At 49.5% G+C, this 14,627-nt stretch overlaps 1 long non-coding RNA gene across 1 annotated transcript; it reads left to right on the top strand.

Moving 5' to 3' along the window:
* The first annotated feature begins 12 nt into the window (after positions 1 to 12).
* LOC147578413 (uncharacterized) lies at positions 13 to 14,000 on the top strand. Its single transcript, XR_015255171.1, has 3 exons — positions 13 to 1,409; positions 2,260 to 2,328; positions 12,293 to 14,000. It is a non-coding gene; the product is annotated as an uncharacterized LOC147578413 (long non-coding RNA).
* Positions 14,001 to 14,627: the final 627 nt, after the last annotated feature.

A 14,627-nucleotide genomic window follows, 5' to 3' on the forward strand; every position in this document is an offset into this window, starting at 1 on the left:
CCCATGGACCCTCTCACTCCTGAGCCCCCTCCCTCCCCTTCGACCGGGTTCTTGGTCTTTTCGGACAAAGTCCCGTTCTTACCTGACACCTGCAGCCAGATTCGTCTCAAAATAAGCTTCACAAAGGTGCTAAAAGAGAGGCAGTCATCTGTGGCGGGACCCAGCTGCATATAGGAAACAGCTGCCTGCTGGGCTCGGTGTGTAAGAAAGGAAGAGAAGAATCACGACGGAGTGTTTAAAAATGAACATAAAGCGTATACTGGAGAGGGCAACAGAGGCCTGTAATTAATCCAGTGCTAAGCGTCTGTGTTTCTGTGAACAGCTTCTTTTCCAGGACTTGTTGTAACTTGGGTATAAATATTTGTTACAGACTGAAACCGAAGGCGCGAGGCCGTAGCTGGATGCTGTCTCCCCTCGTGTCTCTCTGCTTTCTAAGCAGGGATTCTTAATAATGCAGAGAGAGCGAGGTATTTTGGACGCCCACGCCCACTCCCAAACGCAAGCCGCCGGGAGCATCTGCACGAACGCAGACACCTACGCGCATCACACATGTGCCCGGGGCCCTTCCGCAGCTGCTCGGTGCTGGGTTCGGGGCAGAGGCCCGCGGAGTCCTGGGCAGAAGCAGCGGGAGGAGGCCCCGAGCCCGCCTGGAGCCTCTGGAACAGAAATGTGGGGAGCCTTTGAAGTTACCACCGCTCAGGTGGACGCCCCCCAGAGCAGGCCTCAGAGGAAGACATTCATTTTCACACAAAGGGGAAAATTCCTCGGGACCCTGGTGTTTCCACTAAAACAAACCTCTAAAAAGTTGTTCTCCGGAGGATCAAGGACCAGCTGTTCTCCATCTCCATGAGGCTGTGAAGAGAGGAGGTGCAGCAGGAGAGATGCGAGCTAGACAGAGGGGACGGGCGGCGAGGCGAGGAACAGCCCATGGCACGGGGACCAGGAAGACAGCACGTGGTTTTCCAAACCGGTGTGGCTGCGTTCAGAGGAAGGAGGGTGCAGAGCACAGCATTTCAAGATCGGTGCTGGGTTCACGGAGGAAATAGCGACCCATGGGGTGCCTGGGTGGCTCAGTGGGTTGGGCGTCCGACTCCAGCTCAGGTCGTGATCTCACGGTCTGTGGGTTCGAGCCCCGCGTCGTGCTCTGGGCTGACAGCTCGGAGGCTGGAGCCTGCTTCGGATTCTGTATCTCCTTCCCTCTCTGTCCCTCCCCCACTTGTGCTCTGTCTCTGTCTCTCAAAAATAAATAAATGTAAAAAAAAAAAAAGAAAAGAAGAAGAAGAAAAGAGCAACCCATTGCTCTTTGTCCTGGTGCTGAGATCGCTGGGGAACATACACCCTGAACTCACAGATGGAGAGCACTGACAGCCCTGAGCAGGTCTCCACCCACACCCAGATCTTCCACAGAGGTGAGAATCTGCTTATTTTTAAAAATACTTTAGGGGCGCCTGGGTGGTGCAGTCGGTTAAGCGTCCGACTTCAGCCAGGTCACGATCTCGTGGTCCGTGAGTTCGAGCCCCGCGTCGGGCTCTGAGCTGATGGCCCAGAGCCTGGAGCCTGTTTCCGATTCTGTGTCTCCCTCTCTCTCTGCCCCTCCCCCGTTCATGCTCTGTCTCTCTCTGTCCCAAAAATAAATAAATGTTGAAAAAAAAAATTTAAAAATACTTTAAATGACTTGGACTTTTTTTTTTTTTGATCACCTTACCTCTTAATCTTTTTTCTTTTTTCTTTTTTAAATGTTTTATTTATTTTTGAGAGAGAGAGAGAGCGAGCACATAAGTGGGGAGGGGCAGAGAGAGAGGGAGGCTCAGAATCCAAAGCAGGCTCCAGGCTCTGAGCCGTCAGCACCGAGCCCGACGCGGGGCTCGAAGTCACAGACGGCGAGATCATGACCTGAGCCAAAGTCGGACGCTTAACCGACTGAGCCACCCAGGCGCCCCTCTTTTCTTTTTTTTTGTTAAAGCTTATTTATTTTGAGAGAGAGAGAGAGCAAGTGGGGGAGGGATAGAGAGAGTGGGGGACAGAGGATCCACAGCGGGCTCTGTGCTGAGAGCAGACAGCCTGATGTGGGGCTCAAACTCACAAACGGTAAGATCATGACCCGAGCCAAAGTCAGATGCTTAACCAACTCAGCCACCCAGGCACCCCTCCTTTCTTGTGTAGGAGTTTCTCATCCTGTGAAATCACAGTCAGAGGCAGAAACTTCCTCATTTCTGAGGCTGTAATGTCAAAGCCTTGCCTCCTCTCCTCTCCTTGCAGGCTGGACGATCGAGTGTCCTGCTGTAGATGAAGCTTGTCTTGCCTTTATGCTGGTTCACCCCACCAAGGGTAAGTTGCAGGGGAAGCGTGGGCCTGGGGCAGTGTGGCCCATCTGACACGGTTTCAGGAGGTGATAGTAGGACAAATCACCGTACAGAATGTTTATCTGCTTGGGTGCATCTAATACTGGGCTCAGGTCTGAGGGCTGAGCAGATCCCAACGCTGTGCGGACAGACCAGATAATAAAGGCCTGAACAAAGCCCACAAGGCAGCCGGCCATGGCGGAGGGAGGCAGGCCTGGCGTGCTTTCACAAAGCCGTGGAGTCTTGTGGTGCGGAGCTGGATTCAGATCCCGACTGAGGGATCTTGGGCAAGACTCTTATCTTTCCTGAGCCTCGGTTTCCTCATTTTCAAAGCATGGACCCTTGTGGGGTCCTTGTGAGGATCAGGTGAGGCTCAGTGCTGGGCACGTAGTAGGTGCTCAAAAACGGCAAGGTTTCTGCCACGGCGGGGGGGGGGGGGGAATCCAGAGGAAGGAGAAGATGTGGGTCAAGGCTTGTGGGGGAACATGTAACTATATTGGGCTGTTGCCGCATGAGCACTACAAAAGATCCTCAAATGGAAAATGTAAGCGTCTCAGATAGCGGATTCCTCCCTATTATCTGTTTGCCCAACTGAATGGAGAAGCTGGAATAACAGGAGTGTGCTTTATTGTCCATTCATGCCCCACCCAGATCATTCCCTTCCCTTCCCTGGCCTGTGCTCTGGGGCCACAGAGGCTGGCCTGCGTATGCTGCGTCTCTTGGGCTTCCAGACCGCCTCCAGCTCTCCCCAGGCTCCAGGAACACCATTCCCTTGAGGCCAAGGGACGGATATAGCTTTCCGCCATTGCTACTCTCTGGGGCTTTGATTTCCCGTGGTGCCTCTGTAAGCCCTACCCACGTCTCTGCAAATGGTCCCTTTATTCAATTCTCTTTGCAATTGCTTCTGAATGTGCTTTCTCTTTCCTGCTAGGAGGCTGAAAAAGAGTGTGACTGGACACAGATAGAGTCAATCTAGGAAGACTTCCTGAAGGAGGCTGTCTCTTCCCCAGATTTTTGGAGGAGAACAGTAACTTAATAAGGACATAGAATAGGAGGCTGATGTTCTGGTAAGGCACACTGGAGTCAACGGAGACTTAGGGGTTAGAATCTGCATGGACTCTTCATGGATGATGGTGAAGGTCCTTATCAACAGGACATCCCGGCAGACTCAGAAAGGGAGAGAATGATGATGGTGAAAATACAAAGCAGTGTCATTTATTTATTGTCTACTGTGACAGGCGCTCACAACTGTGCAACAGGTATTATTATCAGTATTTTACAGATGAGAAATGGGGACTCAGAGAAGGTAAGCAACTTGTCCAAGGTCACATTACATGGTGGCGTTGGGATTCATAAAGCAAGGCTGCCCAGTGGTCCCACTCTGCCCGGGATTAAGGGGTTTGGGGGATGTGGGACGCTGGGGGCTGATTTTCTGTTAATGGCAAGATCTGTTGGGTGGCTGTGGAATTAGTGAAAGTGGCTATTAACAGTCATGCCTATAATAAATAAAGTTAGTTTTTTGTCTCAAAGGACTCCCAACAGTTGATCGGCAAGAGTGGAAGCACAGAAAGAGAAAGAAAGAAAGAAAGAAAGAAAAGAAAGAAAGAAAGAAAGAAAGAAAGAAAGAAAGAAAAGAAAGAAAGAAAGAAAGAAAGAAAGAAAGAAAGAAAGAAAGGAGGAAGGGAGGAAGGGAGGGAAGAATTACCAGCTCAGATCATTCCATACAGCAGCAGAGAGGGGGTGCAGTCAGTCCAAACAGCAAACAACCTTTCTTTTCATCTCAGGATCAGGACTGAGATAGAATTTTCCCTCTGACAGACTTTCCTTTGCAATTCTTTTTTGGCTCCAATTAATAATAAATGGAGGGTGCATTCTTTTTAAAAAAAATTTTAATGTTTACTTATTTTGAGAGAGAGAGAGAGAGAGAGAGAGCAAGGGAGGGGCAGCTCCAGGCTCTGAGCTGTCAGCATGGAGCCTGACGCAGGGCTCGAACTCGCAAACCATGAGATCATGACTTGAGCCAAAGTCAGACGCTTAACCGACTGAGCCACCCAGGTGCCCCGGAGGGTGCATTCTTTAAGCACAGAGAACCAGAGGAGAGAAAAGGTGGTGTTCAGGTTCTGGGAATATCAAGAGGTAAGCTTCATGATGGGACAGAGCACCGCCTCCAAGAGTCTTTGGAGGTACAAACACTGCCACCCAATCAACCCACCGTTAACTCAAATCAGTGGGTGAGTGTGTGACTCATGGCGTGTTTGTGCAGCTTCAGGATCATACCAGGTCCAGCCAGGATCCCCAGAAATAACGCCAGCAGCAAAGTTACCATTTGTGGAGTTCCTGCTTCCTTTGTTCCAAGTGTTTCATAGACATTATTTTAAATGCTTAGAGCAAGCCTTCAGAACAGGTGTTATTAGTCCCATTTTCAAGATGAGGAAAACTGAGGAAGAGAGAAGTCTCTAGGGACCTCGTGTGTGAAATTGGCAAGCCTGGGCTCCACAGTGACATTTCTTTGGTGTCAAGTCCTGAACCAGGCCACAGCTGCATGGTGCCTGAGTGCCCAGGGCTCTAGTGATGGCTGGTCACGTCAGTAAACATTCATGGGGTCCTGGCGTAGTCCACCCCAGGGGGGATGGGTTCATGGGCTTGTCATTGAAGCACTCGAATGGAATTTTTACATTCGTCACCACTGTCGTGATAGCTACTTATGTTCCTCCAGCTTCCATGATTTGTACATGCTGTGTCCCCTGCTGGAATGGTCTTCTCCTGTTTGACCAGCTGGAGAGCCCCTACCCATCATTCAAGAGTCAGTTCAAGCACTATCTCCGTGGATAAGGCTTTCCCACCCCCAGCCCTAATTTGGGTGAGGTCCTCTCTTCTGGGGTCTCCTCCCATCCCATATGGACTGCGACCTCAAACTGATTATTCTGACTTGTCTTCTACTCTCTTCTCACCATCAACCCCAGACTGTGAGCTCCTTCAGGGGAGTGAAAGTGGTTTCTTTGATTGGTACAAAGCAGATACTCAACACTGTTGAATGAGTCGGTGACCGAGGCCAGGATGTCCCAGGGCATACTGATCTCCATTGCTCCTGGTAATAGCCAGTGAGCCCTCCTTGACATCTTAAGGTTTCTTTGTGCTAGATTTTCTCACGCATGCTTCTGGGGGTCATGGGGACCCTCAGTGAGATGCTTTCTCTACTTGGGTGTGGTTTTTCGCCAGTCAGTGCCAAGACTAGGTACCACCCACAGTATGCTCCTAATTAATGGCCGTGATTTTGGAAGGGAGAAACAGAGGAGCCACCGCAATTCATACTGCATGGTTGCCATCTAATGGGATGGTTTCATCAAAGAGACCTCTAAGGGCAAGGACAGATTAGAAGCAAGCTTAGCTAGAGAAAGCTGAAGGAGGGATCCAAGCTCTATAAATATGCAGCGTGCCAAATCTGAAGGCGAGCGTCGATTCACAGATTTCCGCTCAGCCCAAAGTGGGTCATTCGCTTGTTTAGACAGGACTTTCTGCCTGGGTCCCTCCAAGCAGTTGGCAGGGAAGGTGCAGGGAAGGAGGGGTTGGAAGGCGGGGCTCCTGGCATTCTCTACCACTTACCAGCTGGGTGGCTCAGTGAGAGCATGAGCCTTCTGGCGTTGGCATCTCTAAGATGGCGGTGATGATGATGAAGAAGACGACGTTGATGATGATGGTGATGATGGTAATAAGCCCTCTCCAGCCTTCCTTATAGAACTTCCTGTTGGAATGAATGAGGCTCACATCTACTTCTCAAATGTAAATGAACACATTCTCATTTTAGTGGTGAAGGTCAAAGCAGAAGAACCAACTTGGACAGACGATTCTACGTCGGATGCTTCTGTTCTGCAACCTGAGTAAGGCCCGGTGAAACACCATTCACAAAGCTTCTCATGGTCCTCTCTGGATCACAGACATCCCCCTGGTGCTGAGTCCATACCTTTGGGGTACGGTGCGGAGAAGGGCCAAGCTCCAGCCAGGGCCGATGTGAACCACCGAACCCCTGGCAGGCTGCAGTTTCTACTCCAATTACACAAGCGATGTTAGGTATTTTGGGGCTTTGCATCTTGATCAGGAATATTCCCTTGTGAAAGGGCTGCTTGATTTTGGCCTGCTGACGTCAGCAGTGTTAATATGATTTAATTGATTAATAGGCATTAATGACTGGTAATGAAGGCCTAACCTGGTAGCTGGGAGGAGCTCACAAAACATGCCTATAAATGGAAGAATGGCCTTGTTTCTGATTGTTGACCCTTGCCTGTGGACAGTAGCCCCATTTTAGGGTCCTCTGCCTCATGCGATACGGGTTAGCAATACGATAAAACGCATATATTACTATATTTCTTAGAATCTGTTTATTGTACTTTAATCCACTGAAAAAAAGCACCTGAGTTTTTGTCGATATGAGATTTGGTCCTTAATCTCTGATCTAAAGGTCATCTGTAGGGAAACCAACCTCTGCTGTGGTTGCTGGAGGCAGTCTCTTCCAGCAGGATTCAGTGTCTTTAACATCCTGGGCTTCCCCCGCATTCATTCGTCTCTGATTATTGAAAACTTTCCACCGCTGCTGACACTCAGGAACAATGTAATAAGTAACTTCCAATTAAAGTTTTCCATATGTGGCAAAAATTGTAACAAATGAATAAGTAAAGACCACATAATGGAAGCCTATTAGCCAAGTGAATATACTCTTTTTAAGTCAAATTTCTATACCACTTTTGTATTATCTCCCATCAGAAGAGAACGCGCAATTACCAATTTTATCTTATCTCGGGCTTATTATTAAAGAGTAGTAAAGGAAACTTCATTCCAGGAGCCATAATGTGATTTTTGATTAATAGAGGGATTCTTATGTGACAAGAATATTTCTCCCAGGCAAAGTGCGCACATGGATTTCTGCCTGAGCTGGCTGGAAGTTACATCTCAGGTGGAGTGACTGTTCAACAATAGAACATATGTTTCTACATGGGGATGCGATTCTGAAGGCACTCCGAAGCGCGAGAAGGGCAGGGAAGAAGTTGACATTGGCTTTGCAGAGACCGATGTTTATTTATTTCGTTGGTTCCAATCAGTATGTCAAACCGGATGCCGATTCGTGTGCAGAGGGGTGAGATCAGCACCCCCGTGGCTCGTGGCTTTTCGTCAGTCCTTCCCGCCCCTCTTGGAAGCTCTCCTGCCACCTGCCACAGTCTCTCGTGGGACTCAGGCACATTCTGGGCGCACCACGGGTATCGGGGAGTCACGGCCCCACTGCCGCTCCCCTCCTACTGCACCTGGAAATGCTTTGAATTTGAATTCCAATTCTTCAAGCCAGCTTTTCCTGGAGAACTGTGCTAAGGAAGTTATCTGGAACCTTGCCCTTGGCTCTGAGCAGCGTATGTTTACTCCAGTGACCTGGGGAGCATTTGTTAGGGGACAAGGGGAGGGCTGGCCCAGTTTCCCTGCAGCAGACCCACCATTGGACCGGTAGTCTTCCTCTTCTCAGGGTGGGGCAGGGCCCATCCGTCAGACCCCGGATGGTTTCCTTGGATCTGGCTCTGCTCTTGGCAGCTACATGACCCTGGGCAAACATCCTAAGCCAACCCAGCCTGTTCCCTTAGCTGAAGACAGGGATCCTGCCCACTCAGGGACTTACCGTGAGGATGGAGGTAGGCAGCGTTTTGACACGGAAGCGTCACCATAATGAATGATGCTGCTGCCCGTTGACCTAATGGCTTGGGTACCCACCATGGCTTAATTCTTGTGGCTCTCCGTCCTTCCTTGAGGACGCTGTGCTGGTCCCTGTCATCTCTCATCCCCAGGGTAGGTGTGCTCAGTGCAGGGGCCCCACACCTTTGACCGGGGACTTAATCCGGTGCGGAAAATGTATTTTCTCTCACTGGGCAGAACTCAACCAGCAGTTTTCCTCCTGGAAGTGTATCATAAAGGAAGTAACCGAGCAAACATAAAAGTTATAGGTCTATGAACGTTCACCGAAGCGCTCTCTACATGGCCCAGAATCGGAAAGAAATAAGAAAGGAAGGTAGAGCGGATTGTGTCCACTGTGGTTCATCTAAACTCTAGGCTCCTGTGCAGCCCTATTAAAGATGCCATTGTAGGGGCGCCTGGGTGGCTCAGTCGGTTAAACGTCCGACTTCAGCTCAGGCCACGATCTCGCGGTCCGTGAGTTCGAGCCCCGCGTCGGGCTCTGGGCTGATGGCTCAGAGCCTGGAGCCTGCTTCCGATTCTGTGTCTCCCTCTCTCTCTCTGCCCCTCCCCCGTTCATGCTCTGTCTCTCTCTGTCTCAAAAATAAATAAAACGTTAAAAAAATTTTTTTTTAAATAAAAAAAAAAAGATGCCGTTGTAGAAGAATATCTAATGCCGCAGAAAGATTCGATAAGCAGAAAGGCATTCTGTGATGGCAGTTCTATCTTTGAGAGAAAAGGTTTAGAAATATATACCAATAGAATAAATGTCAGTTATTTTAGGATACCCAGATTGTAACTTATTTTATATCCTCTCTCCCTTTGGCTTATTTCTAAGCTCTGATTTAACAATTAGTCAACTTGGGGCGCTTGGGTGGCGCAGTCGGTTAAGCGTCCGACTTCAGCCAGGTCACGATCTCGCGGTCCGTGAGTTCGAGCCCCGCGTCAGGCTCTGGGCTGATGGCTCGGAGCCTGGAGCCTGTTTCCGATTCTGTGTCTCCCTCTCTCTCTGCCCCTCCCCCGTTCATGCTCTGTCTCTCTCTGTCCCAAAAATAAATAAATGTTGAAAAAAATTAAAAAAAAAAAAACAATTAGTCAACATTGATGACATACATAATTTTTTTTTTAAGTGAGGAAATATCAGGGGCGCCGGGGTGGCTCAGTCGGTTAAGTGAGCGACTTCGGCTCGGGTCATGATCTCGCGGTTTGTGAGTTCGAGCCCCGCGTCGGGCTCTGGGCTGACAGCTCCTAGCCTGGAGCCTGTTTCGGATTCTGTGTCTCCCTCTCTCTTGGCCCCTCCCCTGCTCACGCTCTGTCTCTGTCTCAAAAATAAATAAACACTAAAAAAAATTTAAAGTGAGAAAATACCATTTTTGTAAAGTCTTTCTGTTACATTGAACCTGCAGAACGGTAAAGCCCTGTAGGCAGGCCGGGCTTACTCCGGGCAAGCAGGAGCCGTGGTGGGTGGTGGGATTTCAGGGGTCCCGAGGTCCTTTCTGTATCCCTGCTTCCTCTTCCTTGATGTCCTACGTCAGCACACTTTTCCCGGCTGGCATGCAGGTTCCCTGTGTGGGAGAGAAACACCTCTCACTGGTGTTTTCGGTCATTGGCCCCTTGGTGGGAAAGAGCAGACAGGCCATCCGGTCGCTCTTGTGGTCAGGGGTAATTCGTGTCTGGGACAAGATATGATGGGAAGGGAAAAGCAGACAGACAATGTGAAAAGAGCATTCTGGGAAGAGGCAGGGCAGGGCAGGGCAAGGAGAGCCTTGGAGCCCAGGGGTGGGGCTCCAGGACAAGTGGCTTCCTTCCAGCCTGGCCGCACAATTCAGTGCCTTCCAGAAACAGAAGCCGCCTGGGTCCGCAAAGGGGGAGAGTGGGGCGGGGTTGCACACGGAGGCTGGCTCGTGCCCTGGGGGCGCCACCCAGTGCCCACTGCAGCCGGGTTCTTGGAAGGAGGAAGGATAAATACAGCTGTCTCCAAGGGGCAGGAGTAATTAATCGGCTTCTTCCTCACGAGCATTTCCTGTTGGGGGCAGAATGCTATAAGTGGAAGGCCACAAGCAACGGTGTGTGAGGGAAAAGCCACCAAAGAGAGGGCAGTTTTGGTCCCCGGGGTTGGGCCTTTTCATTAACGCCCGGGTTGTGGTTTGGCCAGGCCTGGCTTCCTCAAACCCTAACTGAACACAAACCCACCTGTAGCTCCTCATGGTCTATGGGGTAGGGCCCGAGTGCTTCCTGGTCACAGGGCCCCAGCTGACCTCTCTGGTCCCGCCCCACCCCCTCCAAGCCCTTGCCCCCTCCGGCTTCCAGGAGTTTAGCTGGGTCCTCTCACAGTGTGTGTAGATAATGCTGAGGCTTTAGGCCCGTGACTGGAAGCCGCTTCTCCACACGCTGAGCTCTCATTCACCTTTCAAGAGCCAAATGGAGTCTTCTATCAGGAAGCCTTCCCTGGTTCCCTCCGTCCCATGGAAGCCGTTCCCAGATGTTTCTTAAACACCCAGGTCGTTAACCACGTGAAGGAAAAGCTGAAGGAATGAATGTGTTGAGGGATTTTTCCTTTGAGATTCCAGGCTGTGTCTGAACTCCAAAAATAAACCTCGGCCCCGCAAGTTAGTTTTCGGAATAACAATGTTTTTATTTTATTTTTAAGATAAGTAAAGATTCACGTGGTTCCAAAGTATAATATGAATCTATGCAAATCGAATATGATGTTCAGCAGAAAGCCAACCTCCCACTGTATCCCCTTGGACTACCGTTCTCTCCCTGATGGGGAAGCAGTGTTGCCAATTTCTTTCTTTTTTTTTTTTTTTTTTACTTTTTTTTAATGTTTATTTATTTTTGACAAAGAGAGAGAGAGAGAGAGAGAGAGACAGAGCATGAGTGGGGGAGGGGCAGAGAGAGAGGGAGACACAGAATCTGAAACGGGCTCCAGGCTCCGAGCTGTCGGCACAGAGCCCGACACGGGGCTTGAACCCACGGGCGGTGAGATCACGACCTGAGCCGAAGTCGGACGCTCAACTGACTGAGCCACCCAGGCGCCCCGCCAGTTTCTTATAAATCCTTCTAGGCACATGAAAACAAACACACACACCACAGTGTGGTTTCCCCAGGTCTTAAACAAATGGGGCCATGCGATTCTATGCCCTATACTGCACTTTACTTTTCCCGCTCAACAAAATATTTTGCAGACTGGTTGATGCCATTCCACAAAGGGATTTCCTCCCCCCACCCCGGTTTTTCTTATTGTTTCGAGGATTCATCTGAACGAGCGTGTCCTATTTTCTTTAACTTGTCCTCCGTTGTTGGGCATTTAGGTGGTTTCCAGCCTTCCACTCTTACACACGGCACGGCAATAAATCGTCTTCTATGGAGTCATTTCTTAGAACTACAAGCGTAGGAGTAGAGTCATAGGATAAATTCCTAGAAGGGAGATTGCTGGGAGAAAATCACGTGCGTTTTAAATGCAGATAGTTATTGCCACATCGCCCTTCAAGAGAGTTGTGTTAATTTACACTCCCCACAGCAATGTTTAATGTGGCCAACTGGATGGCCGTTTTGGACCACACTGTGTGAACCACCCAGAACACATTCACAGGCGAGTTTCTCCAGAGGGTACCAGTTTGAAAACTCGGTTCCATATTCTGCTGAAATTTGTAGTGGACCAGTAGTTTGGGCCTCGACAACTCTACCTTTGGGAAACCACGGTTCTTCCTTGGTGGAGCTCTCCCAAGTTCACTCCTTGGTGTTACTCCCTTCCTCCCTGAGGGTGGGCATGTGACCGGTCTTGGCACAAAGATGATTGGTTTAGGGCTGACATGTGAGCCAAGCTGGGTCAACCAGAGACCTTCACAGGATTCCTACTGGAACCATTACGAGATCGATCACCCTTGCACTATAAGGATCATAAGCCAATGGGACAACGTGGGCTCAGGGCCTCCAGGGGCCAGGGAGGCGCTGCACACAGAAAGCCTCTCTGCAAAGGACTGCAGGCCAAGGGGAGCAGAGATGAGTGATGGGGAGAAAGTCTGAGGCCGGGTCCTATCCTTAGTGCTCCTGGATCCAGCACTGCCTGAAGCTAACCGCTCTGGACTTCCAAGTTATGCGACCCTAATACATTTCCTTGGGGGCTCACTTTCTGTCATTTGCGATGGAAAGTATTCTGACTCACACGGAGCTTTACACGCATGGTTTCATTTAATTCTGATCACAGCCTGGTGACATAGGACTTTATTTTTCCACTTTAGAGATGAGGCTCTTGACATTCAATGCGTCTAAGAAGATTTTCCAAAGCTCACCAAACCAATGACAGAATTGGATTCAAATTCTGGATGGCGGGCCCCAATACCCGTGCTTCGCAAGCTCTTCCGCACTTATTTCGGCAGCACCGGCGACTTTGGTCCAACGCGTTCTTTCCGTTCTCGTCGCGTTCTGACTTCTGTTCATGCCTGTGTATCCAGGCCCAGGATCTGGAGCTGCAGAGGCTCAAGAGGCCTGCCCAGTGGAGTTCATACTTGTTTATGGGAGGCGGTGAGGCAGCTGGGAAGGGGCGAGGATGAGCCTGTTCAGTTAGTGGTCAATTCTGGACCCCGAGCCCCTCTTCTGCGACCACAGCGGAGTCGCCCTGAAACACACAGCACACCAAAGAGCCTTCTGTCTGCAGGCTCTGTTCTAGTCACAGAAGAGACAGAAGGAGACAGACCTGTGTGCCCCCCACCATGTGTTTGAAAATAAAGTGTATCGATAAAAAAGTTGAGGTACGGTAAGGGGAACAAGACCAGGAGGTGACTGCCGTCGCAAAGATTGTTGTTCATTGTTTCCAAGAGAAAGGGGCACACAGGGAAGCCCCAGTGTTGGTCAGAGGGCGGAGGGATTAAGGGGGAAATGTGTGGGAGAGCCTTTATTGTGATTTCCCTGGGAAGGAACAGGCGAGGTGGGATTGACAGATTTAACATTGGCTAGTTTGAATACTCTCTGGTGTAGAAACTGTCCCAAGTAGCCGGGTACCCGGTCCTGGGTATTTAGGGCAGCGAGTAGTGGCCCAGAGTGTGAGAGCCTGTAGAGGAGGTGTCTGGGGGTGGGCTCTGGATTGCTTGATTTGGAAAGTGTGCCTGTAGGTGAATCCTTTATTATCGCTAGGTATCCATTGACCTTGGGAGGGGCAGTCACTGCAAAGTCAACAAAGCTCCAGATGTCACCAGAATACAGAAAATAAAAGCTATGTTACTCAACGCGACCAGGAATTGGGGCTGCGGATGGGGGTTTGGCCAGCCAATGAACAGCATCCATCCACTCTAGTATATGTGGTTTTGGTCCAACAAGTGTGCTTTTATAAGGAAATAAGTGGGCAGATGAGCCGGGATAGGTGTATGGGGTCCTTTATCAGCATGATGTTTACAAGAAAAAAGGAAAAGAAACCCTAAATGTATCACAATTGGCATATGGCTGAGTAGTTTATCATTCATTCCACACAATGAATCACCTGTGTGGTCATTGACAATGTCAGTGTAGAGGCATATTTATTAACACATGATCAGAATACGTTTTTGGGTGCAAACAAGAGATATAATCAACAAATATGTATGATCCTACTTTTGTTAAAAATACATATCATTAGGGGCGCCTGGGTGGCTCAGTCGGTTAAGTGTCCGACTTCGGCTCAGGTCATGATCTCACAACTCACGAGTTCGAGCCCTGCATCGGTCTCTGTGCTGACAGCTCGGAGCCTGGAGCCCGCTTCGGATTCTGTGCCTCCCTCTCTCTCTGCCCCTCCCCTGCTCACGCTCTGTCTCTCTCTTTCTCTCTCTCTCTCAAAGATAAACGTTAAAAAAAATTTAAAAAACACATCTCATGAAATGTTCACTTATATTTACAGTGTATTTCTATTGCTTTGACAAAAGATCGGAAGGAGATGTATCAAACTATTAACAATGGCAACCTTTCAGGACAGGATTATTGGTGATCAAAATGCATCCTCTGGGTTGATGGGGGGTGGGAGGGAGGGGAGGGTGGGTGATGGGCATTGCGGAGGGCACATTTTGGGATGAGCACTGGGTGTTGTATGGAAACCAATTTGACAATAAATTTCATATATTGAAAAATAAATAAATAAACATTAAAAAAAACACAACAAAATGCATCCTCTGCTTTTTTTCCATCTGCGTTTCTATATATTACATAATGGGTGTTTATTACTTGTGTAATAAGCCACGGAAGCCTGTCCTAAGGGTAAGTATCATTGCTGTCTGCCTGCGACATTGTGGAGAGCGTTCCTCGGGCTCTGAAACATCCACTTGCAGATTTCACCGAATGCCAATAGTTCCACTGGGGAAGAAGTAGCCTCAGCGTGAATACAGACATCCCCCCGTTTGTCTCTGGGACGAGGTGGACTCGTAGAGCACCTGCTCCTGTTCCGGAGGTGGCAGTCTGTGTTTGATCCTTCTGTCGTGTTCTGGTCACGACTGGGAGCCCACCCTCCTAACCAAGGCTGGAGATGTGTTTGATGTTCGCAGAAGCCGGACGGCACATCAGGCACAAACTGCTCTTCCTTCGAGTTGACGTCAAAGTGAACAGCGAGGTTGC

Source organism: Puma concolor, chromosome C1 (genome assembly GCF_028749965.1).
Source record: "Puma concolor isolate L17-30 chromosome C1, mPumCon1.1.hap2, whole genome shotgun sequence".
Taxonomy (NCBI): domain Eukaryota; kingdom Metazoa; phylum Chordata; class Mammalia; order Carnivora; family Felidae; genus Puma; species Puma concolor.